Source organism: Pteronotus mesoamericanus, unplaced genomic scaffold, assembly GCF_021234165.1.
Source record: "Pteronotus mesoamericanus isolate MK-2021 breed Mesoamerican mustached bat unplaced genomic scaffold, CSHL_Meso_final contig_33, whole genome shotgun sequence".
Taxonomy (NCBI): domain Eukaryota; kingdom Metazoa; phylum Chordata; class Mammalia; order Chiroptera; family Mormoopidae; genus Pteronotus; species Pteronotus mesoamericanus.
The window spans coordinates 9,781,830-9,809,079 of NW_026555135.1; the positions used below are offsets into that span (position 1 = coordinate 9,781,830).

A 27,250-nucleotide genomic window follows, 5' to 3' on the forward strand; every position below is an offset into this window, starting at 1 on the left:
TTGAAGAGGGACTTTATTGATGGTTGGCGATCGGTTCCCGAGTAGCACGGTTTTTGGGTCAACCTAGAGTATACGGTAAAATACTGCAGAGATGGGATGTTAGCATGCATAACCAGCTTATTTACATTTGTGGTACTCTGTATTTACAACTACTTTAACAACTAATTTTTTTAAACTAAGTAACTGAAACCAAAATCACTTGTTACTTGTCTAGTATCTCAAATGAACTGTATTTTTAACCAATTGTGTTACTAAAACAATGCTCTTGTTTGTTTTTCAGAGGCTACACTGTGAAAGGATGGGAGATTTCTTTTCCTCCTGAGGGTGTCTGATGGGTTAAAAATGCTGATATACTTTGTGCTGTTTTTCTTTCTCTGTTCACTTTATTCTGAAAACAAAATTAACTAGTTACTTTGGGTCAGTAAGGTATGCACTTTACCTGTTAAGAGTTAATACAACTGTAGCTGATAAACAAATTCTCTTATCAAAGAAAGGCCAGGTACAATGATTACAAATGATAAAAACATGGTAGAAATAGTATCTTAAATGTATACAGATAACTACAAAAACAGTTTTATGAAGAATGATCTTACATGTCATGTTTCTGGGAACAAGTCACAAGATGAATGGGTTTGTTTCAGTTTTAAACAAAGGTAATACGTATTGGTTTCATTTGTCCATGAATACAACGGGAAAGGCACATGCAAATAATTCTGTCATTCCAAAATACCTTTGCAAGTAATGGTGGTAAGTATAGGAAAAGGGGGAAAAAAAAGTTTACTATTTTCTTTCTAACCTTCAATATAACTATAGAAGAGTTTTAAGCTTAAGAGACTAGACAGATTTATATTTAGGCTTAGTTTCAAATTCAAATTATTTTTAGGAGTTGTTTATTTAGGGTGTTTTTGTGTCCTATGTATAGTGAATTTTGTTCACTTTATATTTCTTTATATAAGCAATAACTTCCTCAATTTGAGTTACTGTGGATGGCATATTTGTGGGGGAAGAAGCTCCAGCAGATTTCTCAAAAATCTCACGTGTAAGAAGTGAGACCTGTGTAATGAACTGATTTCTGTAATGTGTCATGTGTTTGGGTAGTTTGAAGTTTTTGCAGCCTTATATCCTATGGACATCTAACTATAAAGAAATGGAATAGATCTAATTAATATCTACAAAAAGACTCCATGATTTAACCATTAACTTTTAGGGGGAAAAAATCTATACTTTTTTTTTTTTTTAGAAATTTTATTTGCAGAAGTAATTTTTGAGGAGTTGGTGATGTCAGCTTTTGAAACAGTAACTTCAGTGTCCCAGCAAAAACATTGGGTTAGGGAAACTTTGAAAGGTAGAATTAGGAATGCCTTAGATAGATACAGAAACCTACTTCATCTCTAAAGAGAATTATGACATTGATTTTTATTATAATTATAGGTAACTTGTTAAAGAGTTGTACTGAGTCAGTTGCTGTTAGAGCAGGGGTTAAGTATCAGGATCACCTGTGGAACTCTAAAATATATAATTATTACCCACCCATCCCTTCCAAATTCTCCAGGGTTGAAACCAGTTACTGTGTATTTTTTAAAACTATAGGTGACTATACAAGGGTAGGGTAGAGCTGTCTTTCACATCCCATATTTGTGTTTTCAGTGATATGTCACACTAGTAATAAGTTTTGTCAAAGACTTCAGGTTTATAACTAATACCCATACATGAATTTTGAAAATGTGTGATGAAGAACTCACCTAGGGATTAATTTATACTTGGTAGTTGGTAAGAGAGGGAAGTAAAGATCAGTTTTAGCCTTGAGAATACATACCAAAATATCTTGACTTAACCTGGATAGTTTGAGAGTAAGGGCTTAGTCTAATGCCAAGGAAGTGATAAAGAGACACATCCAGTAATGCTATGACAGAATTATGGTAAAGAAAGAAGTTTCTAGGTGGAAGCAACCAGATACTAGAATTTCCTGAAAGTATTTTTCAAATAACTCCCTGAAGCCTAATTTTAAAAATTTCTGATACTAGCATTCTTGATATTTGGGCACATGATAGGTAATACAGTATCTTTTTTTTAGTTCCAAATTTGACTTGAATGCTAAATTTGAGCTTTTTATACTCAAAATCCTGTAGCATTCTTTTAACCATATCTGCTAAAGAAAAATAAAACTCAAGAGAACAAGCATTTGAAATTTTTAAAGCAGCCCCCAGATTGAGACATATAAGGGGGTCTGTCTTTTTTGGAGAAAGAAGGTCCTCTTGGAGCTGGTAAGTGAAAACTCAACTGTAGTGTCTTGACCTCTGGCTTCCTTCGCACTGCTGCAGTTTGAAATTTTTTTTTTTAAAGATTTTATTTTAGAGAGGGAGGCAGGGGAAAAGAGGGAGAAAAAACATCCATCAGTTGCCTCTCGCAGGCCCCCAACAAGGGACCTGATGAGGAAATGAACCAGTGACCTTTTGATCTGGGAGATGACACCCAATCCACTGAGCTATACCAGTCGGGGCTGAAATCTAGCAGCACTCTAAACTTCAGTGATAATGGCCTCAAGGGTGTGGGAGAGGATTAAACAGAATAATCTATGTAAAGCATATAGCTAGGGCTTTGGACCAGATGTTTGCGCGTGCGATGTGTGTGTGTGTGTGTGTGTGTGTGTGTGTGTGTGTGTGTGTGTGTGTGAGAGAGAGAGAGAGAGAGAGAGAGAGAGAGAGAGAGAGAGAGAGAGAGAGTGAGAGAGTGTGTGTGGTTAGAAAATAGCCCCAGAGTACATAGAACCCCAAAGACAGGTATTACCTCATTTACTCTAAAACAGTAAGTCAAACGTACATGCCAGCTGTTACCAAAATACAGCTTCATTTCTTCCTATGATAGCAATAACAATTCTTTTCAGACCTTAACACATAAGGAATGTAAAATTCCCATTGTTGAGTTGTGTTATTAAGATTATTGTAGTGCTTGGGGTGGCTGAAGTTAAAAAAAGTAAAACTTGTGATAACAGATTTTGCTGTGTACCTCTAGCTTGCAAAAGGTCCACAGCTGATAGGATAGTTGACCCCTCTTAATTGAGGATTGCTGTAGTTAGTTATCTAGAAGAAAACGATCATCTAAATTATGAAAAATGTTAGAGGTTATTCCGTGCTTCACACAGTTCTAAAGTAATGCTTTTATAGTCCAAGCCATGAAGTTTGAGAGAACAAGCTATCTGTTGTCTGCCTTTCTATATCTATTTTCCAAAATAGAATCAGTTTTCTTACCTGTCTCAGAAAAGAAATGCAAGCAACCCAAAGGTGATGTAGACCCAGCAGTCACATTAAAATCATTCTAACCTGATCACAGAGTTGAGACTAGCAAGCTTAAGGGGAAAAAACACTTTACCAAAAGATCTTTTCAGGCCTCACCTTTGATGGAATTAAAAGTCTTCTACAGTGTACATTTCTGTAAGTGGACACAAGCATGTTCATGTTGCTCATGTTTTCATGAGCAGTTTCATGTTCAGCAGTTTCCTAAGGAAGATTTTTAACTCGTAAACTTTTTTACATTTCACAGTTTGAGTTAATATTCAGGAAAAGAAAACATGTTTTCTAGTCTTGTTGAGTTGTTTTTGTAGCAAATTGACATAATTTCAGCCTCTGTCTTTAAAATGCCAGTAAAGGTTAATACCCCAAAGTCAAAATTTAAAATCCAAATGTACACAGTTAATTATTAACCGGAGAAGTCTGCCTTCCTTAGTTTTTATAGGTTTGGGTAATTAAGGTGGCACCAGAAAATTTGTAAGAATAAGTATATGAAAATGAACTTAATCAAATATAAATATGTTCTTGAATATAGCCATTTAATAAACTCACCAGGTGATTCCTGTCCATCTAATTTCACTTAATAGCACTGAGGTGAAATAATTTACCAAATTTAGACCTCTAAGTGTAATGCCCTCTCTTATGTTCCTAATTTAGTTTTTCCATTGTGCTCAGTACCTCTTACTCTTTCTGAAATTCCAAGACACAGATGCCAAATTTTTTTGTCTCTGTGTGCATATATTCAATGAAGAATATAATCAATCACGTGAACAAGTATTGCTTAACGAAGGTGTGTAATAGTTTTCTTAGGGAAATGAACAAGTTACATGATTCATGTCTTCAAATGCATTTGATTAAGATACTTTTTAATAAACCCTGCAGTACTCTTATTTTAGACATCAAAGTATCAGTAATGGGTATTCCAACCAGTTCCAAATCCATTTCATTCTGTAAATATGGAATAATTACCAAATAAGGACAAAGCTCTAGAGGTATATGGTGACTGTGATCCATCAGACCATTAAACTCAATCTGTTTAGTGTCATTTTCAAAAAAAAGTACAGAATACTGGGTTACAAAAGGAGCCAATATTGAAATAATTATCAATTTTTTTGATACAGAAATATATATGCTTTATTAACTCACTAGTTAACAAGATCTGTCCCTGGATGTAATTATGCAGTTTCAACAGTAGTAGACAACATTTATTTCAAGTTGTCTACCTTCACTGCTAACACTGGTCTGTTGCCTACATTCAGATTTCATTAGAAGTTACCGAAAATAGAGATGTAATTTTTTTTTACCGCACCTAAAGTCTGATTAAGAACTTAAGAGACCTAATTCACTGAAACACTATGATGCTTTACCTCCTATAATTCAAAATCAGAATATACCATAAAGTGGATTTAAGGAAATTCTGGTATTTCTTGTGAGGATGTGCTTTTTAGAAAGTACTAAATTATCTGCTTTTGTTTAATTTAGAGGCAAGCAGGGAAAGAGGCTGCTTTGCTGTTTGAAAGTGTATTTATTATCCATGCTTGTCTATATCCACTATACATGGAACGTAGTAAGAGCTCAATCAAGAGTAGAATGAATGAATGAATGGGCTTTTTCATAAGGGGTTCACAATTTGGGAACACTAAATTATTCACCAAGGTACAACATGAAAAATGAAATACTATAGTAGGAATTAAATGCTTTATTTGCTGATTGGAAGGGGCTGTTTTGTAACATAGTCTCTAAATAGAATTAGCAGGATTAACATCCTCAAGTGGTCCCACTGTTGTGTGAGCTCCATGAGGGAAGGTTTTGTGTGTGTGTGGTTCATTTCAACTGATGTGTTACAAATGCCTACTGCAAGTGCCTGGTACAACCAACTCTTTCCTCACCTGATCAGACTCAAATCTGTGGTTCCTCTGTCTATAGACACTGCTTAAACATTTCAGCATTAACCTACCTCCAACTGTGGAAAGTAAAAATCCTTTCTTAGATGTTCACTAAGTGAACGAGAGAATTTCTCAGCAGAAAGCTAGTAACTCCTGCTCTGAGTACATTTTTAGCTTCCCTTTTTAAATTAAGGCACAAATCCGCTCAATGTCACCCATTAATAATTAAAGGAATTAGGAACAGAACCCAGGTGGTTGACTTTCAAAGTCTACGCAGGATCTGCAAACAGTATCTTAGGGCCGCCTTCCCCAACCGGTTGGCAGTGGGGTGGGGACAGGAGGCGGAGCTCAGGTTGTAATGCCAGTGAAGCTTCGCTTGTCCGCCACTCGTCTGTGTCCTCCAGTTTGTAGCAGGCTGCATCCCGGGGATGTTGGGGATCCCTGTTTTAGGCGAAACAAGGAAGTAAAATCCCAGACGTATTTTCCATTTGATCAAGGCTACAGATAGGGTCTTTCCCCCACATTTTACAGAGAGAAAACCATGTGAAACAGACCGCGTGGTGAAACAAAAGGTTCATAACAAACACGTTTTTTAAAAAAAGTTGCATTTTATGTTGCATTTTTCACTTTTTCCTTCACAATGTTTTTCGAATCTTTTCTACCCTCCCAAGAAAAACATTTCGAAGTTTCTGGGGTTTGTGTTGGTAACTTACAGCTGAAAGGATTTAATTCCCCTTCTACCCCTCGTCAATATCAGTGGGTATGTTTTCACATAGCTTTTTCAGAATGCTGTAAAGCAGCTTACAGAAAAAAACTGCTGCAAAAAAATGAAAGTTAATAGTGATTTTCAAGCTTTTTTGACCCATATGGGCCACGTTAGACTGATGTCTAATGCATAGTGCAGGTACATAGTATTTCAGTTCTGACTCTCAGGCACTAATGCTGGTCAATTCATAATTTAAAGAAGTTGAACTTCGTTTTACAGATGAGGAAATTGGGCAACTGGCAAGTATACCCTGGCCTAATCTGTGGTGATGCGTAACTACAGTTTTACTCATGCTGCTAGGTGTGAGCATTCATTTACTTCGCTGCAGAAATACTGTTTGGTAACAGTGTGCTGACCTTGACCCTGCTGGGGATGTTTCATAGTACGTAGGATATGGACCTTACTGCCATCCTAAATGTCAAGGATTTCTGAATTCTGCATCACACTGGTCCCAAGGGTTTAGGATAAGGGATTGTTGACCTGTACTTAGTTCCTTTCCACAAAGGTCATCTAGGTGATTTGGTACTTAGAAGCATAAACACAGTGACAGTGTATCCCAGATTTTACAGAACAATTTTCATTTTCAGTATTCTTTTTTAACTTGTAGTTTTTGTGCAGTCCACATGATTTATTTTGAAAATAATTATGGGTACCCTGCATCATTTATTAGTTGACCTGTAAAAGGTAGAACCAGTGGCTAATTGAGTGCCAATGAAGAGAATTAGAAGACCACCTTTAAAATTCACAGTGCACCCTAAAAGCTGATTAGGATGTCTAGGAAAGGACCTGACTTATTTCTACCTTCTAACTCCCTTGTAGCACAAAGTTGCAAAATGACTCGCTCATAGACCAGATGTTATTACTCCCTATAGGTAATATATTTCTGCCTGACATATACACAATAGACATTGCAGCAGTTGTTCAATAGATAAGTTGTTAAATTATCATAAAATTAATAGTAATTTCATTGCTTAGTCCTTTAGATTTACATCACCCCTTACCACCTGACTCTTAAGACAGATTTTGTGCTAGTGAAGTAGACTATATCAGTGAAGGAAATAGAACATTGCTTGATGAAGTTCTTCAAGATGGACAGGAAACTCCATTGGAATCCTTGATTCCCAAGTCAGAGAAGACCATGATATGTGAGAATAAAATATTTATTTATAGCTGGGCTTTGTGCCATGCATTTAATGCCATGACCATAAAGCCATTACTGTAACGCCTAAGTTTATCTTCTAAAGGAAGCCTGCAAAATTACTCCAAAATGACTTTAAGGTAACAATAATTACTGTTTTCCTTTGGGACCTAATTCTTAACAGATTTCAAGATGATGCAGATTTGCCAAAGGCTGGAGACTGTGTGTGTGTGTGTGTGTGTGTGTGTGTGTGTGTAATCTCCAAAAAGTCCATTTTTTCCATAAAAGACACATTTTTTATTTTGACCAATAACTTTATTGATTTGATATTTTGAGTATGTTGGCTATCTCCCCCGTGGAATAACTGATTGTTCTCAATGTCTCAATCAATTTCAGCTGGTCTACATGTCCAAGAAATCTCCAACATGAAACTTCACAAACCACTTGTGACACATTTCCATCAGTCACAGCATCTTTGTACACTGCACAAATCTTTTTTTGCATTTCAGTTGAATTTTTACCTTTCTTGAAATACAGCATAACATACTGAAAATGTTGCTTATTTTCTTCCATCTTCAATTTTAAAATGACTACACAAAAATTCACCAATTTTTATGTTTTTAAAAAATGCATGCTGGTATGACAGCTGTCACAATACAATCTAACAGTTGTTTCAAATGAAGCTAGAGATAACTAAGCACCACTAGAACCATCTTAAGGAATGAACCAAAAGAACTTTTTGGCCATATATATTTTTTCATTCTGCAATTAGGTAAAGCATTATTAGATAGACTATCTCCATCTGGTCTATTTTTCTGTCACTCAGTAAGGTTTTTCATCATCAGCCATAGTTTTATGAAGGGACATTAAAAGGTCTCCTGTTGTACACTATAGCACTAACGTTTATATTAGAACATTAAGATAGGTTGAAGGTTTCCATGATCAGCCTACACTCAGTCTTTCCCTACCTTCTGCCCTCTTATTTCCCACTTGTGTTTGTATACTATTAACTACATTGCAAAATGGCCACTAAGTTCACATTTCCTGTGCTTAAAGCAGGACTTTTGTTTCTTCAGATATTCACTGAGTATCCACTAGGTGTCAGATATACTAGGTAGATTCTGGGACACCAAGATAGCGACATACATGCCTTTAGGCTAACAGTCTTGTGGAAAAAAGGTGAGAAATAGATCTGTAAGCCAAAAAGTTGCAGTCTAATATACTCTATGGAGTAGGAGAGTTCCTGGTTTGAGATGATTAACAACCATCATTTCTAAAAATATCCACCCAATACGTCTGCCTCCATGACTAAATATTCACTAAAGTAATGTCATGTTTTATAAGACCACTATTACCTCTGGACAGGAAAACTAAGGGCCATTAATGGGCTATGAAATTGCTTTATTCCCCCCTCTTTTTAAAATGTTTTGTTAATTTAAAATGTTTAATACAGTAAGACATACTTTTGATGTATGATCCTATGAGTTTTAACATGCATAGTCATGTAATCACCACCATAATCAATATAGCAAACAGTTCCATTATACCCACCCCCAAATTTTCTTGTGCTGCCACTTTTATAATTTTTTGTGGTAAAAAAAATTACTTTTCAAAAAGTAATGTTTGAATGTTCCAGGTACAACTTGTCCTTGTTCAAAAAACATATTTGGGATAGTACCTTTTCTAATAAGAAAAGGTACCTCTTCAGAAATACAGATATCCAAGGAGGTGCTAAATTGTTATACCATTGTAAGTTATCTACACCTTAGTTTGTAGATCAAGCTGTTAAAAATAAGACTCAGAATAGGTAAAGGGTGCATGTGGCATATGTAGCGTGTATGTTAGGCTAGAAAGAGTATGGGGTCAGTGGCTGGAGTTGGCATTAGGGCCTGACAATGTGTTCCAAACAATGTGCATGCAATGATAGATATGGGTAGTGTGTTTTGTGTTTTGAATACTATTAAGGGCCCTGAGTTCTTAAAGATAGGGGGCACCAAAGAAAGAGGAGATGAGCCCTGAAGAAGGCTGGCCTTCATGTAACATTTGATCTGTCTTTATTTGAAGCTGCATAATTGAGATTCCAGTACTGTCTCTGCCGGTAACTTGTCTTGAAAAGTCACTTCCCCTTTCTGGGCCTCAATTTCATCATGTATAAAAAAATAAGGTTAGATTGAGTATGTTCCAAAGTCTAATTCAGTGTTCTCCAGCTACAAGTAAAACTCTGTGTGTGTGTGTGTGTGTGTGTGTGTGTGTGTGTGAGTGAGTATGAGTGTGTCCTCATTTTCTCTCCTCCATTTTTAACTAGAGAGACAGATGAGACAACCACCACCAAACTCAGCAAGCATTATGGTCTCTTAAAATTTCATGTAAGTTGATATCAGAAGTTGCAAAGTTTAGGCTCATCTGAACTAGGCTCCAGTGAACTAGCTTGGTAATGCCTCAGCCTTCTCATGTACAGAATGACTGAATATACTCTAATGTTCTTTGTAGTTCTCATATGTTATGACTATGAAACCTGTTAAATCTTACCAGTATTACTTCTCACTTCCTCTGTGTTTGCACCTGTTGTTCTAATTTTAAAATTTTTGGTTTATTTTTATTAGCCACTATTCATTTAGTAGCTTTTATGTGCCAGAACTTCGAATGTAAGGTATTTGACCTACAGTATTTAGGGACTTTTATACTGCTGCCATCCTTAACAGACATACAGATATGGTAAAATCACACCATGCTTCCTATTGCCATCCTGGATAACATATTTCTACAGCAAGATCTCCATTCAATGAATATTAAAAGTAGCACTAAGGAATGGAAGAACAGGGAGGATGTATGTGGTTTTAAATTGATAAGTGGAGGGAAATGAACTAACGGTTGAGGGCTAACTATGTGCTAGGCACTTCATACATGCCTATTTTTTTCAGGTGACTGAGATAAGCAGATAGGTAGAGGCATCACAAAGAGAGCCTGCTTCCCCGCCCCCTCCCCCGACTGGAGGACATTTTTTTCATTGCTTTCTGGAGAGAGGAAAGGAGAGAGAGAAACACTGATCAGTTGCCACCTGTATAAACTCGGACTAGGGATCAAACCCACAGCCTAGGTATATGCCTTGACCAAGAATCAAACCTGCAACCTTTTGGTTACAGGATGACGTTCCAACCAGCTGAGCCACACCAGCCAGGGTGAGCCTGCTTGTTTTGATAACAAAAAGAAAAAAACTATTTCATACCTTAAATAATTGGAATTATTCAGAACATTGTTTTTAATGTTACTCTTCACTATGACGGCACAGACAGCCTAGTGCCTCTGTGTAGAGTTTGGTGGATGTTTGTTGAATGAATAGGGGTTTTTCTTATATCCTAGAGTAGTGGTTTTTAGGGTCCATGAACCTTTTAAGAATTTTAGAAAGCTATGGACCCATCTAGGATGTCACCTCCTCCACACACACACATACACACACACACACAGAGCCCAAGTCATTCTCATCCTAACTACCTTCACATTTGTATCTGGAATGTTTTTAGCCTCTTTACATTCTCTTCTTGAGGTCCAGGTTAAGAACTCAGCCCAGGGAACATTTCTGGGTATCCAGGCAGTCTAGAAGCATAGCTTCATTAACTAACAGTGCTATCATCCTTTCTTGGTCCTTTATAGATGAGGGAAAATTATACAATGCCTCCTAAGCATTAACTAATGGTCATGTCCATTTTTCTTTTTTTGAGCAAAGATTGTATTTGACTTGAACTTAGGTCGATTAATGTGTGATACAACCAAAGGATTAGCATTACCTTATGTAAGTAACACATTTCTGGCTTTCTATTTTTACCCCTCCCCATTCAAATACCCACTTAAAACACTGTTAGGGCAGTACCCTTATCAATAACATTTTATCTGGATAGAGAAAGATGATGAAAAATCTGCCTTGTCTCATAGTGGAGAAGAATGACATGTAAAACAAATACAGTTGATACCTGAAGAACACCAGGATTAAGGATGCCAAACTCCTATGCAGTGGAAAATTCAGGTATAACTACAGACAGCCATCAACGCATAGTGATTCTCAACCGAAGAGTTGGCCCATGAACAACGGTTTGAACTGCTCTGGTTAAGCTGGAAAAAAGAATCTACATATAAAGTAGACACATGGTCAAGGGTCAGCTGTATTCTAAATAATTACAAATATGATTTGAGAACTACCCCAATAAAACTGTGAGGATCAGCCTAGTTAAAGGTAAAGTAATGACTTGTTTTGATACAAAACCCTCAGAACAACTTCCGGCCAAGATGGAGGCATAAGTAGATACCCTTTGCATCCTCACACAACTAAGAAAAAGACAACAAGTTTAAAAAGAAAAAATAAGCAGAACCTGCCAGAAAATTGAACTGTATGGAAGTCAAACAACCAGGGAGTTAAAGAAGAAACATTCATCCAGACGGGTAGGAGGGGTGGAGATGGGCAGCCGGGGCAGAGAGGATGTATGGCAAGGTGGTGGCTGGGGGACTGGGAGGTCCCACGGGATAAACCAGGAGGAAGAGCTGGGGAGCAAGACAGACTGTACAACCCAGGGTTCCAGTGTGGGGAAAAGAAGGCCTCAAAACCTCTGTCTATAAAAACCTATGGGGGATAGGGCAGCAGGAGAAACTCCCAGCCTCATAGGAGAGTTTGTTGGAGAGACCCACAGGGTCCTAGAATGTACACAAACCCACCCACCTGGGAATCAGCACCAGAAGGGCCCAATTTGCTTGTAGGCAATGGGAGAAGTGAGTGAAAGCTGGCTAAGAGCCGAGCAAGCAACGTTGTTCCCTCTCAGGTGCCTCCCCCACGTACAACATCACAACACAGCAACCTGGGTTGCCCCACTCTGGTGAATACCTAGGGCTCCACCCCTTCCAACATAACAGGTGCACTGAGGCAAAGAAATATGGCCCAAATGAAAGAACAGATCAAAGCTCCAAAAATAGAACTAAGCAATGAAGAGATAGCCAACCTATCAGAGGCACAATTCAAAGCACTAGTAATCAAGATGCTCACAGAAATGGTAGAGTACGGTCACAAAATAAAGGAAAAAGTGAAGGCTATGCAAAGTGAAATAAAGAAAAATATACAGGGAACCAACAGAAAAAGGAAGGAAACTGGGACTCAAATCAATGATTTGAAACAGAAGAGATAAACATTCAACTAGAACAGAATGAAGAAGTAAGAATTAAAAAAAAAAATGAGGAGAGGCTTAGGAACTTTCGGGATGACTTTAAACATTCCAACATCCAGATCGTAGGGATACCAGAAGGAGAAGAGGAAGACCAAGAAATTGAAAACTTATTTGAAAAAGTAATGAAGGAGAACTTTCCCAATCTGGCCAAGGAAAGAGACTTCCAGGGGATCCAGGAAGCTCAGAGAGTCCCAAAGATGTTGGACCCAAGGAAGCACACACCAAAGCACATCATAATTAAATTACCCAAGATTAAAGATAAGGAGAGAATCTCAGAAGCAGCAAGAGAAAAGGAGACAGTTACCTATGAAGGAGTTCCCATAAAACTATTAGCTGATTTCTCAAAAGAAACCTTGCAGGCAAGAACGGCCTGGAAAGGAGTATTTAAAGTCATGAAAAGCGAGGACCTCCATCCAAGATTACTCTGTCCAGCAAAGCTATCGTTTAGAATGGATGGGAAAATAAAGTGTTTCCCAGATAAGGTCAAGTTAAAGGAGATTATCATCACCAAACCCTTATATTATGAAATGTTAAAAGGACTTATCTAAGAAAAAGAAGATCAAAAACTATGAACAGTAAGATGACAACAAACTCACAACTATCAACAACTGAACCTAAAACAAAAACAAAAACAAAAAAAACTAAGCAAACAACTAGAACAGGAACAGAATCACAGAAATGGAGATCAGAGCGGAGGGGGACAGGGATAACGGGGGGAAAGGTACAGGCAATAAGAAGCATAAATAATAGGTACAAAATACATAAGGAGACGTTAAGAATAGTATAGAAATGGAGAAGCCAAAGACCTTATATGTACTACCCATGGACATGAACTAAGGGCAGGAGGCAGGGTGGAATGCTGGTGGTAGGGGGTGGGGGGTGCAAGTGGGTGCAGGGAGGGGAATAAAAGGGAGAAAAAAAATGGGACATCTGTAATAACAATAAAAATATATTTAAAAAATAAAATCTCAGGACCTATACAGTCCAACAAGATGTTTACCTAATCTCCAAGACAGTTTCCCTGTTATATATGACAGCAAGACTGCATGCATTTCACTAGGTTTGCAATGGAAGAAGCTCGAGTTGTTTACTATTATTATTAAACTGGAAAACAGAGTTTTTGATCAAATAAATTAATGTTTTGAGCACTTACTCTGTGCCAGGGGCTTTTTAATTTACACAAAAGCTTTCTGGGTGGGAGCGAGAGAATCCCCATTGTTTACTTATCCAAGGATACACAGTTACAGCTAACATTTGATCTCTTCCTGTAAGCAAAGTTTCATTCAGAAGTTTCTCAATATTTAGAAAAACTCGGTAAAATATTGTTAATATTGTCATCCCTAATTTATCAATAAGAAAATTGAAATTTGCTGTAGTAAGGTGGCTTAGTTGGTTGGAGCGCCATCCCATGCACCAAAAGGTTGAGGGTTCTGTCCCAAGTCAGGACACACACCTAGGTTGTGGATTTGATCTCCAGTCAGTGCACATGTGGGAGGCAACCAATCAATGCTTCTCTCTCTTCTGTCTTCTCACTCTCAAAGTAATAACAAATTGTCTGGTGAAGATTTTTTTAAAAAGAAAGAAAATTGAAATTTAAGGAGATAAGACAATTTGTCTAACAATATTAAAAAGCTGAGATGTTCAACACTGGCTAATTTGACTCCAAAGTCTTGACTCCATTCCAATAGATTACCAAAGCTTCCAAGCATTATTATTAATCATTGCTGTCCCTGAGGTGAGGCCAGTTGGTAAGGGAGGGATTAAGGGGGAGTTACTGAACCATTTCTGAGATGTGCTGCCTTCCTCTGCAAATAAGTTTCTAGTGAAATTAGGTTGGAAGGATAAAAGAAAGGCTGAGGAAGGTGGAGGTGGTGTGGTTGAACCCGTTCAGGAACTGATTACATCGGAACCTCTGTCCCTTTTGCCTGCCAGCTGACTCAGAGCTGGCTGATTGGCCAAAGCCCAGACAAGTTGATTTCATGGGCTGCGTACTTCAAAGGATCTGATTCCTGGCACTGCTATGTGCACTGCTTTTCAGAGGGCACAGTCTTATGGGTGAGGGAACAAGATGGTCTCCCCGAAGTGTTTGTCAAAGGCCAAGGCAGTGTTTGTCCTAAATCCAAATATACACAGCTTTGTTCTAGCCCTGAGCATGGCTGAAAATTGGGTATTTAAATCATAAGTATTTCTGTGCCGTAAACACAGTGGTTAAGAATATGGGCCTGAGAGTCAGATTCTAATCTTGGATCCCACTCAACTGTGGATAAATGACTAGGCCTCAGTTTTTTCATCTATGAAGTGAAGATTAAGGTAGTACCTATTTCGTGTGATTGTTGTGAGAAAATTAAACAAACACTCTTGAAATATTATTATTATTTAAAGAAAACTTATATTTTATAAGAGCTTAAACAAAGTAAATTAATGCTTCATCATTCTTTCACTTAACATACACTCCAGGTATTTATGATTTTGTTGTTTGGGAGGGGTAAAGAAAACAGCTATTTCATTTAACACCTAAAATTATATATAATGTCTCCTTTATTTTAACCAAGTTCTTTTGGGAAATTGATTTTTATTCTTCAGACTCCAAACTTACATCCAGGGACTCAGGGGAAGACATCTTTGTGAATAGCATTTGCACTGTCATTCCTAAGAGCTGGCAAAGAGCTGGCGAAGAGCTGGCTCAAGCTAAGGAGTGTGGGTTTAGGATTGGGGCACCATAGCAGTGAACCAAATATTTGTAAAATTATTATCCTATTTAAGGTTCACAGAAATCCTATGAAGTGTGTTCCCACTTTATAGATAAGACCCTAGATTGAGAGAGGTATAGTTACATGCTTAAGATCATATAATCAACACTAATTCCAAAGTCTATGAATAAGATAGCCTTTATCCACGCTGGAACATGTTATTCAGCAGGCAGCCAGACACATAAACAAATATGTGCATTCAAGGTGCGGTTATTGAAGTTTGTACTAGGTGCTCGGGAGCACAGAGGAGGGAAGGTAACTTGGGACAGGGGTTGGGTTCCCTTCACAGGAATAAATGCTAATAGACTTCAAGTGGGAATGAGATAGGGGCTTTTACTGGTAGAGGAGTTAAAAGAGGTCTTTCTGAGTTTCCTCAAGTACATAAAAGAGGGGTTAGAAGAAGGGCTTTCTGGAATTTCTCAAGTCATATGACTGCCTTTTAGATCTAGTATTATTATTGCAGCAAATGTTATGGTTGCAAAAAAAAAAAAAACACCTGTCTCCCAAGAGACCAGTTTATGTTGTTTACTTGAAGTGAAATGGTAAGGGGTTACTATATAAATGAAATCTCTCTACATCAGAATTATCTGCACCACCTTGGGCTTTTGGACTGAACCTAATACAAATAATAGCAACTAACTTTTTTTTCTTACTAATTTTTAATTGTATTTTTTTCCATTACTATTTATCCCCCTATACCCTTTTCCACCTCCATACAACCCCCTCCTGCAATAACTCTTACTGCATGATCATTAGGTATGAGTCACTACTGTTTTCATAGGCCAGAACTCTTAACTGGGGAGAGGTAGATACTCTGGTTTCTCTTCAGATTGTGTAAATCTTTTGCCTTTTAACTGGAGAGAGGTGGAAGGTTTTTTGTCTAAATCCATACAGTAGTCCCTCCCTTATTTGTGGTTTCACGTTCCAAGGATTCAGTTACCTGCTGTCCACCATGGTCTGAAAATTAAATGGAAAATTCCAGATAAAAACAATTTATAAGTTTTAAATTGCACACCATTCTGAGTTCTATGATGAAATCTTGCTCCTTCTCACTCCATTCCTTCTGGATGTGAATTATTCCTTTGTCCGGCAAGTCTATTCTGTATCCTGGGGTGTCCAACCCATGGCCTGTGGGCCACATGTGGCTCAGGATGGCTATGAATGTGGCACAATACAAAATCATAAATTTACTTAAAATCTTTTTTTTTTGCTCATCAGTTTTCATCAGTGTTTGTGTATTTAATGCGTGATCCAACACAATTCTTCTTCCAGTGTGACCCACAGATGCCAAAATGTTGGATACTCCTGCATAACACCTATCCCATTAATTGGTTAATAGCCTGCTTGGTTACCAGATCTATTGGCATAGTATTGAAGTGCTTGTGTTCAAATAACCCTTGTAGTAGCCTAACTCTAGGTGACTATGATGCCTACATCATTCACCTCACTTCCTCTCATTGTGGAGACATTGTATCATCTCACATTGTCACAAGAAGAAGGATGAGTATAGTACAATAAGACATTTTGAGAGAGACCACATTCACATAACTCTTACAGTATATTTTTATAATTTTTCTATTTTATTATTGGTTATTGTTAATCTCTTACTGTGCCTAATATATAAATTAAACTTTATGTATGCATAGGAAATAACATAGTATATGTAGGGTTCAGTACTATTTGCAGTTTCTGTCATGTACTGGGGGTCTTGGAATATATCTCATACAGATAAGGGGGAACTACTATGTCTCAAATTAAGTACACTTAATTTGGGCAAGTATCCTCAATATATGTAGATTACCTCACTAGTAGTATATGATGCCCATTATGAGATGTAGATAAAATCGAGAACTTTAAGAAAGGAAATAAAGTTGAAATAAGTGAATTAACCTCAGGTCAAAGGATATACTTAGGATTCGGTATATGTTTTTAATAGTGAAAATAAATTAATGTTTTAAATAGGCTACATAATAGTTTGGGGATTTTTTTTGGTCAATTTATCAGATTTGATTAGATCATCATTGTATTTAATCTCATAATGTGACTGATACTAAGTAAGATTCTGACTTTTTTTTTAATCCTTCAATTAATCGGGTTCTTTTCCAGCAACCTTTTTAAACCAGTTGTTTATTTTGTGAGATTTAATTTAGTGAAAGTTAGATTTTTAAAAAATTTATAAATCTTTTTTTTGAACTGCCATTTGTCACTGAATGCTGAAAGTGAAAGAACTTCCATTTATACCTCATGTGACATGTGAGCATCAAATATAGGGACAATGAGGGCATGCCAAGTTCAATCTATATTAATAGAAGTTAATTATTTTTAAATGAATTACAAACATACACTGAAGTTACAAAATTTTTATCACACTTTAGTGGATTGTCTTGCATACCTCTAGAGCAGCAATTTTCAATGTTTTTCATTTCATGGCACATACAAACTAATTACTAAATTCTGTGGCACACCAAAAAATATATTTTTTTGTTGATCTGACAAACAATAGGTATAATTTTGATTCATTCACACTGGACAGCTGTTGTTGTATTGGCTGTTGTCATTTTTTTTTTTTAATTTGACAATCTAAGGGGAAAGAGGTCAGTGCCCTTGATTAAATACTCAGGTATTGCATGTTTAAAAAATTCTTGTGGCATACTGGTTGAAAATCATTGCTTTAGAGTGAGCACATTCCACTTTGGAGATCGGTGAGCTAAGGAACAAAACCTGCATCAATAAAATGGGAATTACCACTCCCATCTTTAGCACTGATTGGTCAAAATTCATTTACGGGCGGCAAATGTTAAGGGTACAAAAAGACTTCCCAGGAAATCAGAAGAGCTGAGCATAGCTGAACCTTTGAGAGTGTGGCCTGTCCCTAGAAAAGGCATAAGCTAACTTGGCAAGTGCCTCAAACAAATGCATTCTAGTTTTTAAGAAAATGGGCCTTGTCATAAGTACTTAGATTTAATCCCAGCTCTGCAATTGACTAGCCATGCAATTTTGGGAAAGCAACAACCTCTTTGAATCTGTTTCTCACCTCTGACTTGAGGATGATTAATACCAACACCTATCTCACTGAGAAGAGTTTAATGTGATACTATTAAACCTTCATGACATGCACAGAGATGCTGAGCTAAACTCTACGAGAAATTCTTTTAATCTTCACAATATACTAGTGTGGTAGAGGCTAAATAGTTGTTCACCAAAACATTTTCATTTCCTCCTGGGCACACAAAAGGACTATATTTCCTGACCTCCCTTGCAGCTACATTATTGTGTTCTAGTCAATGAGATATGGACAGAAGTGATGAACACCATGTCCAGGCCTGTCCCATGAACCTTTCCTTTGCAATTCTCTGTGTTCTCTTCCATCATCTTTCAGAGGGCAAGCAAAACCATTGGGTGCAAGGGTCTCTCTCTTCCCCCCTCCTACCTCCAACCTGCATTGGATTGTGATGTGAGCCAGAATTAAACTCTTACTATTTTAAGTTATTGAGATGTGGGGTTGTTACAGAAGTTAGTGCACCCTAATGCAACAAAGTTTGATAGGAACACAGAGAAGGGAAATATAGATTGTTTACAATGTCTGGCACATGATGTATCATAAAAACGGGTAATTAACCACATTGACTTAGGAGAGATAAAGGTTACTTTTATGAGATAGCTTATCTGCATCTATCTGTAAAAGTCTTTTGGGTAAAGTATGAGAAAATGTCAGAAATCCTTTATTTACACTCTGGTTTCCAAACTTTTCATAGACACCATTGAGATCACCTCAACTCAACACATTTCTCTAGGTTTTATAAAAATATACAAGTATAAATATGTTTTTTATACTGCATTGGGGATTGATCCTCCATCTTGATCTCTCAAGTTAGCCTGTATGTAATCAATAGTTTCCTTCATTCTAACACATTTTCTGCACATTATAATATTTAGCTGGAGCCGTATTTCTACCTTGAGATTTTGAATTCCTATGATTTGGATTACCCTTGGTCTCTGAATGATCTCATGCCATATTTTTGGTCTAGCAATTATTGCTATGTTTTCCTCTCTTTCTCTTTCATGCTTATTGGTAAAATTGATTCTTATAGAATTACATGAATAGCTACTCAGGCTCCTGGCTTCACATTTTCTCCTCAAATATGAGATAAAGAGGAATTATTTCTCCTTTTTTAAAAAAACATTTTATTTATTTATTTTTAGAGAGAGGGGAAGGGAGGGAGAAAGAGAGGGAAAGAAACATCAATCAGTTGCCTTTGACTTGTCCCCAACTGGGGACCTGGCCCGCAACCCAGGCACATGCCCTGACTGGGAGTTGAACCAGCAATCTTTGGGTTCTCAGGTTGGCATTCACTCCACTGAGCCATACCAGCCAGAGCTATTTTTTTCTTGACTTTGGTGAATCAGATTATTAGTACAGCCCCTCAAAGACTGCAGCTATTACCTTCATCATGCATCTGTTCTCAACCTTATGTTTCTAAAACATTCAGGAGCTGCGTGATTGGTTCTGAAGCCTTGATAAATATTCACAGAAGCTATGTTGCTCAGAGGAAACAAACAGGCTTTGCGTTCAGACAGACCTGATTTCCAGTCCTGGAGTAGTCACCACCTAGCTCTATGTGACATTGGTCAGTTATTCAACTTCTTAGGAGTCACAAGAAAAATGGAGATGGTACACCCACTTTGTGAAATTGATGGAAAAAACCACCTTGCTAAGGCAAATGGGGTGTTTAGGCTGATTTCACTTGTGAATATGGATACAAAAAGCTTAATAAAACACTAGTGAACCAAACCTAAAACACAAATCATAACTATGTATTCACAGCAAGAATACAAGTTTGGTTCAGTGTTTTTAAAAATCAAAGATGTAAATTGTATCTTAACTGATTGATGGGATAAACACATATAGTCATTTCAAAGATGCAGGAAACATTTTTATAAAATTCAGCATGCACCCATAAAAACAAAACTCTTGGCAAATTGTGAATAGAACTCTGTAAACTGATAAATGATATCTATTTAAAAGCCTTCTACTTAAGAAAACAAAAACTTTTTTAAGTTGATAAAAGATAACTTTTAAAAGTATATCACACTAAATGGTTAAAAGATAAAAAATTTCTCTTTGAAATCAAGAAGATTTCTTTTATTCATCATTGTCCTGGAGATCATAGGCAGCTCAGTAAAGCAAGAAAAATATATAAATAAAAGGTATTAAGGATTGGAAAAGGAGAAAGAAAAATCTAAAAACAACTACACTATTAGAATTAATAAAGGCTTAGAAAGTTACTAAATACAAATGTATGAAAATCAATTGCATTTTTATATGTCAGCCATAAATTGTTTTTATAAGTATCTGAAATAGACACCTTATAATAACATTATAAATATCAAGACCTAGGACTAATGTTAAAAAAGATGAGGCTATCTCTAGGGAGAAGACTAAAACTTTGTTCAGAGACATCAAAGAAGACATAAATAAATGGAGAAATATATACTATGTTCAGACCATCTTCACCCTGCTTCTTACTGCTGGATAAAGTATTCTACCTGGATCCTGGATCCCGAATCCCGGTGTCTCAGAAACCTTCCTTGCACTGTTCTGTACAGTCCTGAACACAAGCTCACTTGCCAGCTCTTATGGCAAGGAACATTCTAGTGAGGCTGCATGGTAGACCTTGATCTTTGGGAGTCCCAGGGAAGCCCAGCTCACCTCCAAACAGAAGGAGAATAGTCAACATTTATAGACAGGTTCATTCTATTCAAATAACATTCCTTCATTTAACCCTTAGTACAAGCCCATCAGGAAAGGGCTGTATTATATATATTTCCATTTCATATGTGAGAAAACTGAGGCTTCTCAAAGTTAATGGCAACCAAAGACCCGCAGTCAGTCATAGAACCAGGACTCAAACCCAGGGCTTTTGACATCAAATGTAAAGCATTCTCTTCTATAAAAACTATATATATAAATATATATAACCTATAATATATATAAAACTATATATAATATATTTTTTTCATTTATTGGCTCTAGGGAGAAGGGAAGGGAGTGAGAAAAAGAGGGAAAGAATCATCGATGTGGGAAAAGCATCAGTCGGTTACCTCTTGCATGCACCCTGACCAGGGTCCAAACCTGCAACTCAGGCATGTGCTCTGACTGGAAATTGAACCTGCTACTTTTTTGGTTTGTGGGACGATGCCCAACCAACCGAGTCACACCAGCCAGGCCTAAAAATAACATATTTTTTAGAGCAGCCTTGTTATAACACATTTATCTGGACAAATGGAATGTCTTATGTATTCTTGAGTCTTTGGACTAGGCAAATCTTGTCCTGATGCCTCTATTCTCAAACAACTGAGTTTCTGTGGCATATTTTTACATCTTAAGAAGAGAAGAGATGGAGAGAAGAAAGGAGAGAGAAAAGAAGGGACCTTACAGTATGTGTCTCACAAACTGGCAGCTGATTTTTTGTAGCCAAGCCCAAATCTCCTTTCCCTTGCCTGTGATTTACCTCAGGCTTCTGAGTATTAAATAAAGGAAAACACAAAAAGGACTTGCTCAATATACAAGTATGCTAACTATTGTTATTGGTAACAACTACAGTATATCACAAGAAGATAATCCTGCAGGTATTACAGCCAGGGTGAACAGCACAGCACCAGACTGACTGCAGGCTCTTTTTCCCTGGAGAAATACAGTGGAGAGGAAGACCCAAGGAAGCTGTCTAAGTATTTTTGATTCTCATGTAAATCATAAAGGAAGCTATATTGTCTAAGGCATCTCCTTTGTTCATTCTTTTATTTTTATATTCAATAGACATTTACTGAAGAATATTATGCTAGTCACTGAGAATGGAGAGAAATATATCACAAGGTAGCATTGCACAGGAAGCTCTCTGGTGATCATTCCAGGCATCACAGTTTGGGGGAGTCTAAGAATGCTCGTTTGGAGGAATATGGGACAGATTATCAGATATGGTAGGAAAAGCATGAGCTTTGACGTCAGAGGGATTAAAATTTCAATCTGTGTATACTTGAACAAATGCTTCATATACCTAGACCTCCATTTCTTCATCTGTTAAACAGGAATGATATACTTGCCATGAAGAGTTATTATGAAGATTCAGTGGTGTCATTTATGTAACATTCTTTACCCTTCTCATGAAAATGATCCGGCCCTCTGCACCTCCAACATCTATGCACCAAGTGGCACTTTTTTTGTTTTGTAGTCATTTTCCCTTTAAACCTGATCTTAATTTGCTGTAAAACCTGTTCTCAAACATATAATAACAAAATGGAGAAGTGGGTGGGACACAGTGTACTTTGCCCCCAACCAGGAAGCCACTCTGCCAGCTCCTCTTCCCACACAGCCACCGTTGTTTCCAGCACGGACTACAAAGCCCAGTCGCCTTTAATTGTCTGTAACCAGGCATTGCAGGCCATCTCTGCTTAGACATCAAAAGGAGTCCATTTGGTGCAGGTGGGCTATTTCTACATTGGCTCTTTGTCCCTCAGTGACTGGTCAGACTATGCAGAGGAGAAAAGGGTCTTGTAAGGAAGGTAACTCTAAAGGAATGCTGAGCGTGTCATTTTGGGCTCTTGATACATCAAGCCAAATGTCCTTTGTCCTCTTCTGGATAGTGATGGCATTGCTTCTTTGTGCCTACTTGAATCCTGCTCTAAACACTGGGAAAGTTGATTTTTAAAAAATTTATTTTCTTGCTTATTCATTTGTTCACTCAGTAGACACTATTTGACCACCAACTATGTGCCAGATCTTAAGGAAATAAATGAGAAAACAGACAGACTAGACTCCTAGCCTCATGAAATTTACATCCTTCCAGGGTAGACAGACAAAACAAACAAACAAACAAATGAGAGAACTAATGAAGGAAATGTATAAAAGAGTAATTGGTAGGATGGGAGGCAAACAGAGTGGTCAGAGTGGGCCTTTTCCGAGGAGGAAATATTTAAATTGAGCCCTGAGGTGCCAATTATGGGAAGAGCCAGGAAAAATCTCAGTAGAGGGCAAAGTGTAAAAGCCTTTGAGTGGGGACAGGGCTTGGTGGGTTTAGAGAAATTAAAGGGGTATGAAATGAGAGTGGAAAGGCTGGCAGAAGACAAATTAGGCAGGGGTTTTGTAAACTTGGACTATGGATTTTACTCTGAGTGCAATTTAGTAAGTATTCAACAAGCATTGATTGGGTGCCTAGTGAATGCCAGGCACTGCTCTAGGTTCTGGGTGTGTAGCAGTAACACTGAAAGTAACTATAGAACGTTAGGTTCTAGGAGGGAAGACAAGCAGTAATCAAAATACCTAAAATAACCTTTTTGGATAGTGCTAAGGAGACTATTTTAACAAACTTAAAGGAGTTAAGTATCAGGTTACAATTTTAGATAAGAGTGGCCAGATAAGGCCTCATTGAAAAAACAAAACATTTAAGTAAAGACTTGAAGTGTCCCTGTGCTTTCCAGCAGCAGAGCCCTAGGCCACTCCAATATTTAGAGGTCAGAGAAGTTAAGAGCACCAGGAAAGGAGAATAGCAAGAAGCATCTGAAATAGTAAAAGAAAAGTCAGGCAGGTATCCTGGAAGCTGGAAAATATTTTAGAGAGGAGAGAGTTCAACAATGAAAAATGCTATAGAATTAAATAAGGATGACAAATGAGACACGATCATTGGATTTTGCAACATGGAGATCATTGGTAGCCCTGAGAAGAACCATTTTACTGCTGTGGTAAAAGCAAAATCCTGGTAGGAATATGTTCAAGAGATAGTTGGAAGAAGGGACCTGGAGACTTTTAAGAAGTTTTATCATAAGGTGAAAGGATGAAGCGTCCCATCCCCCGGGAAGGCAGGTCAAAGAGAGTTTTTCCTCTGACTTGTCGAAAATGTTCAAACTTACAGAAAAGTAGAAAGAGCAGTACATTATCCATATACCCTCCACCTAGTTGCAGCAACTGTTGATGTTTTGCCACATTTGCTTTCTCTCTATAGTTTTTAAAAAATATATTTTTCAAACTGAAATATGATGCTTATACAGGAAAGTTCATAAAACAAAATGTATAACTCAATGAAATGATCACAAAGCAAACGGCCATGTAACCGCCACCAATATCAAGAAATAGAACACTGCCCGTGCCGGTATGGCTCAGTTTGTTGGAGCGTTGTCCAGTACACCAAAAGGTCGTAGTTTGATTCCCTGTCAGGGCACACACCTAGGTTGCAGATTGAATCCCCAGTTGGGGAGCTTATGGGAGGCAACCAACAGATGTTTCTCTCTCATATCAATGTTTCTCTCTCTCTCCCCCTTCCGCTCTCTCTAAAATCAATAAGCATATTTTTTAAATAAAAGTAAGCAATAAATAAATTTAAAAAAACTAGAACACTGTTGGCATCCCCTTCCTCCCATGAAACAGTAATCACCAACTTGAATTTTTATACACAAAACATACACAGGGGCATGCTTGTGTATGTCTCTTGATGCACATGTGCATACATTCCTGTTGGGTATATTCCTAGGAGCAGAACTGATGTGTATATAAAATTTACTTCCATAGCTAATACAAAAGAGTTTTCTTCATTGGTCGAACCAATTTATATTCTCATCAGCAATGTGTAAGTGCTGTTGCTCCACATCCTTTTCTTTCTTTTTCTTTTTTAATACTTACCATTTCAGTGGGTCTGTTGTGGTATATTATTGTGGTTTTAATTAACATTTTCCTGAATACTAATGTTTATTGCCCATTTATATATCCTCTCTTGTGAAGAAGTCTGTTGAAAAATTTTGCCCATTTATAAAACTGGCTGGTTTGACTTTCTGTTATTGATTTGTAGGTGTTTTTCTTTTGTACTAGATATAAATTGTAGTAGATTATGTGTTGAACATATTTTCTCTCTATCTGTGCTTTGTATTTTCATTTTCTTAATGCTATCTGGGCGTAAATAGAAGTTCTTCATTTTAATGTAGTCAACTGTTCAGTCTTATCCTTATTGTGCTTTTTGGGGCTCTGTTTAGGATCTTTTCATCTACTTCTAGGTAGCTACTCTCCTACATAACCCTATATAAGTTTTATTGTTCTGATTTTCATATGTAGGGCTATAATCCACCTGATGTTGAGTTTTATATATTGTCTTTCCTTTTTATGGCATATGAACATCTAATGACTTGGCACCACTTACTGAAAGACTGTCTTTTCCCCACTATTTTCTGGGCTTTGCGTTCTATTTTGTTGGTCTGTTTTCTCTCCTTGCACATTACTAAATGTTTGCAGAGATGATCATAGTCTTTGTGGGTTTATCATCCCCGCCCTTTTTTTAACCTGATCTGACACCAAGTTCCTTCTTGATCCTTATCCAAATTTGAGAAACTTGAAACTTGTGTTATTCTTCTGAAGATTTATTATGTCATATCTCTACCTTTACTCCATAATTCAATACCTAGGGAATTAATGTTCATTTATTTATAGTTATATATTATTGTTCATATTTTTGGTTTTGGCTTAGTATTTTATTTTAACTGTCTTCATTAAGGACTTAGTATAATTAAGTGTATAATTAGCTTTGGGAACAAAAGTCTAAACAACCATGCAATCAATTACCGTGCTAGGCTCAGCAAACACTATCTGGTTACAATGATGAAAGCATTTGTCCAGTGAAAAGACTAGAATAAAATAATGATTCATATGGAAAGAAGCTGGCAAGTTGATTAATGTTGAGTAAAATGTAAATACATGATTTCTCCAAGAAAGGCAATGATATAGAGTCTATTTTGGCAGATACTCTATAAGATTGAGTTCTAAATAATCAAGTGTTTCTTTTTTCCCCCAACAGCCCATTACTCTTCCAAAGTAGTTATGTTAATTATGTGTTCACAATCCCCATCCAATTTAACAGTCCATATATTTAATGAAGATGTTATCATTTGGAGGAGGCATTTTTGTGTAACATTTGAATATGACTACATTTACAGTGTCAAAAATCTTAGTACAATTGGACACGTTTCTCCAAATGCGTTGCGGAGAAATGACAGAGAGGGAGGAGAAGAGGCTTTTTTGTCTGTAAGAGGGTGACCCTGGTCCATCCAGAATGGAGGCAGCAGCGAATTATAATGGGTTCCTCTGAGAATTGTCATATTTAAACTAAACTGATATACAGTAGCTCAGGAATAATTCCTTGTGCTTTGCCAATGTTGTGGGCAGTTTGCTTTCCTGCATGAATTAAGATAATTTTTTCTCCCTAAACAATCTCTTTCATGCTAGATAACTTGGAACAGTGCAAAGAACATCAGTTTGCAGTCAGATACGTCTGACTTCGAATTCTGATATAAATTGGGACAACCTAATGGTTTTTTTATTTTGCATATGTTACTTTTCTAATTTGTTTTCAAAATATTTAAATGGATTGTAATATTTTCCTAATAAAATTACTGTGAAATTGAATAAATGCAGTATGTGCATATTATTTTCTTTTGCTCAATTTTCATCTATATGTAAATGTATATATAACTAATGAAAACTTTTTCTTAGCAGGTGTTTAGTAATGGTAGAGGCCAAATTCCCTATCATGTGTTCCTTTTCTTTTTAATCTATTAAGTTGCCTAAATTACTTCTTTCTTTCATATCTGACATTTATTGGGTCATCAAGTTATTTTGATTCTGCTTCTGAAATGCTTTGTAAATCATCATCATCTCCATTCTTTCTTGCAGTGCCTTTGTTCAGAATACTATTGTCTGTTTCCTAGATTATTTTAACAACTTAATTAATTTATTTCCCTTCCTCCAGTCTTGCCATTTCCAAGCCATTTTCCACACCATCCAGAGTTTCTCAAAACACAGTTCTGATTATGAGTCAGCTTCTCTTGCCTGAATACTTTTCATGACCATCTTTATTGCACAGATCTGTCTCCTTCATCTTTCATCTCAAATGTCTAACAGGGTGTTCTATGTTAACTACCTTTCTATTAGCTTCTTTAATTCTGTATAATTGAATCAGGTTATGGCAAACTTTCTGAACAAAAATATATATAAGTGGCTTTTAAACATGTGATAAAGATGTCCAGCTTGACTTAAATAACAGATCTGACAAATAAAACTAAGGTAATTTTATCAGTTTGGTAAATATCAAAAAGGTTGACATACATTGTTTTTGCTAGGGTGTGGGGAAACATTCTCATATATTAATCATGTAAGTATAAATTGGTTCTATCTTTTTTGAC

The 27,250-nt window shown here is 36.9% G+C and overlaps 1 long non-coding RNA gene across 1 annotated transcript in view; it reads right to left on the reverse strand.

The window, feature by feature from the left end:
- Positions 1 to 5,558: 5,558 nt before the first annotated feature.
- The window catches only part of LOC129072793 (uncharacterized), a 28,983-nt gene continuing 7,291 nt past the window's right edge, over positions 5,559 to 27,250 (reverse strand). Inside the window, exon 3 of the long non-coding RNA XR_008529378.1 lies at positions 5,559 to 5,614. This is a non-coding gene — a long non-coding RNA (uncharacterized LOC129072793). The remainder of the gene's footprint in view (positions 5,615 to 27,250) is intronic.